The sequence below is a fragment of the Schistocerca gregaria genome, unplaced genomic scaffold (genome assembly GCF_023897955.1).
Source record: "Schistocerca gregaria isolate iqSchGreg1 unplaced genomic scaffold, iqSchGreg1.2 ptg000338l, whole genome shotgun sequence".
Classification (NCBI taxonomy): Eukaryota; Metazoa; Arthropoda; class Insecta; order Orthoptera; family Acrididae; genus Schistocerca; species Schistocerca gregaria.
This window is the reverse complement of record NW_026061803.1, coordinates 3,490,607-3,493,859: the sequence shown is the minus strand read 5'-3', so window position 1 is coordinate 3,493,859 and position 3,253 is coordinate 3,490,607.

Below are 3,253 nucleotides of genomic sequence, written 5' to 3'. Positions count from 1 at the left end.
GACTATCGTCGGATAGAAGGATATGGTAATTAAGAACATTAGTGACACTCAAGTTATCACTAAGAAGCTCAGGAAAACTCTGTAACAAATCCCGTAATTGAGAAGCGTGATGCGGCGAGAGATGGGTAAGATCAAACTCATTAGCCACATCCTGAACGGCCAATGCATCTGCATTTCGATGCACAATACGTTTAGCGCACTTATAAAACGAAACATAAGGTGGCTTGCGGAGTATGGATGTAGATGTAGAAACTTCTCCACAGGACCTAACTTAAAGAAAAAGGTGTGCCCAGAATAATCCAAGAATAACCCAGTATTTACTGAAATCACATCCCAAAATTAGATCGACCGGCAGCTCCTTGACCGAGGCTAATGACAAGGGCCAGGAAAAATCCCCCATCGATATACTCCCTCGGACCCAATCATGCAGAGGCAACACCTGGTCATTGGCCACCCGACATCTCTGCACCGGAGAAAGCACCGACCGAAGTTTCGTAAATTGACCAACTTCCAAAAACCACTCGAAGCACAATAATGAAAATGAGCTACCAGAATCGGAAAGAGCACAGATCGGTTCGCCACCTACTCGAGAACAAACGTAAGGCGAGGGCGGTGAAGAGGGAGCGACAACACGGGTACGCCAGCGTCTAAAGGCTCGATCACGAGATAGCTGCCCAGTCCGGCGTCATTTATTGGCTCTGAGAGCGCGAGGCTGAATCCGAGAGCGCTCCAAGTGAGCCGTGCTGCCGCACCTGAAACAACCCCGGGGTTCCAGTTTTACGGCTTCAGCGGATGCAGACACTTCGGAATTTCCCTTGCCAGCGCCGGTGGCCTGCCCCTTAACTTCGTGACATACATCGTATCCAAGTGGCAACACCCATATCGCTACAACCGCGGCACGGAGTTCTTCCCAAGCTGAAGGCTGATTACGGAAAACATAGTGCTACTTATCCGCAACGCGCATTCCCCTAAGAACAATAGACACCGGCTGTTGTTCAGGCAAATCGATTAACAAAGCCAAGGACGCCGTCTGAACTCTGTCCACATACTGATGTAACTGCTCTTTATCCCGCTGCATCTCCCAAATGTAACGACATTCAAGCTGTTTTCGAACTCCGGTGGTCAATCTCTGCCTAATGACGAGCTCCCTCAATTGCTGTAAGGAGAACACTTCAGTCATGGCTCGGAAGAGGAGGTTCTGCAACTCACTTCTAGCTAACAGGTACGGCAGTGACAAAATTACTTGGTGTGGAACCACGAAAGGGAGAAGCATAAAGTTCAAGACGAACCGACAACCGTAATAATTTTTCGACCTGTTCAAGCCACTCCACGACTAATTCAGTAATATCACGAGAGGATTAGGCAACTTGGCAAACATTGCGTCTAACTTCACCGAGGACGTAACAGTACCATCCCGGGCAGGCTCTCGCCCTCTCCCGAACACAGCAAGTCCCGCTCCTCAATCCTCTTCTCACCAAATCTAAACACGTAACATTAAACTGCAATGCACTAACCAAAGAGCCCAATTCGGCGGATAATTTTTTATGGTGATCTTCCAAAGCTAACATGCCCAAATCCGCTTTCCGATTTGTTAAATACATTAACTGGGCCTACACCGTATCCAATAGACTGGCACTAGGTTGAGTGCCTTCCAAAACGCAAATAGTGTCCTCAAGGCCCCTAACAGCCTTCAACAAAAATTCAGTGGCCGCTCCTGTCTCACCCAACACCGCCGGCGTGACGTCAACCGGCTGAAAAACGGCAGCACCTAAACGGGCCACTAAATCCGGATCACTGCTCTCAGTAGCTTGGCGCCTTATTTCCAACTCGTAAACAAGATGTTCCTGAGCAGGCCGATCCCCGGACTCTGACTGACCGCCATTACAATACACCTGAAACAATCAACACCCAAAACAATGTGGTGTCACAGAACAGAAATAAAATTGAAACTAACAGTAACTGAAATGGCAAGAACACAAACGTAACCACGCTCTGCTACCAGTGAAATCCCTGGGCTAGCAGGACGGAGCGTATGCGGTTATATTTGTGGAAAGAGGTCAAAATATGTTACTGTCAGTTGCACACCATCATACAAAATTTATTTCTTAAAACACACAATCAGACAAGCAAGAATCAAAACTCTCAAGGTTTTAACGAAAGACCTCCTTTGATTTAATTTAGATCGGCTGAAGGCCACATCGAAAATCCAAGGCACAAGGCCTAAGCAAGGTACAGGAGTTCTTCTGGCGGTTTCACTTCTTCAGAATTTTTTATCTTCAATATAAATAGGCTGAAAGCCTTAGATTTAATGTTATCCCATATAACGCGGCTGAAGGCCTCACGTTAATCAAGAATAGTCTCGCGGCTTAAGGCCGAGACAAAGATTTTCAAAGTTTAATTTAAATTGGCTGCAAACTCGGTTGAAGGCCGCATATCAACAAAACAATTTTACGGATTTTGCATGGGAAGAAGAGCTTTCAATTTGAAAAGGCTGAAGGCCTGATCTCAAAATACTTCGTGTAAAACTCTGCTGCAGGCCTCATATTAAAAAATAACATTCTTATGACTTAAGGGCAAGACAAGGATTTTGAATTTTTAATTTAATAGAGATTAAAACACACATCATGGAGAAAACAATTTTACGACCTAAGGCCTAAAGGAAGAGATTCTGAATTTCAACTAAAATAGGATAAAGTCTTTATCCTAAAATGCTTCACATAACTCTCGGCTGAAGGCCACATATGAAACCCAAATAATCTCACGTCTTAAAATTAAAAATTGGAAATTTCTTTGTCTGGGCTTTAACTGAAAAACTCGGCTGAAGGCCACATAAAAACTACAAAATATTTCTTCCGGCTTAAATCCTAGACAAAATTTTCAACTCTTGATTTGAAAAGGCTGAAAACTCGGCTGAAGGCCACATACCTACTTGAAACCAATTTACGGCTTAATGTCTAGGCACAAGGAATTTGCAATTTTAATTTTGAAAGGCTGAAACTCGGCTGAAGGCCACATACCAGTCAAGAAACTTTTTTACGCCTTAAGGCCTAAGAAGAAAAGCCTTGAAATTTCAATAAGCAAAAACTCCGCTGAAGGCCACACACAGTACTTAAGACTAAAAAGGAAATCACTCTGTAAAACACAAGGAGCGGCGCTCAGAAGGTTCCAACCTGGGGAAGTAACTAACGCACTTTTAGGTGAAACAGGCAGCCAGACCGACAACTTCTTAATCAAAAGGCAACCCAACAAAAAG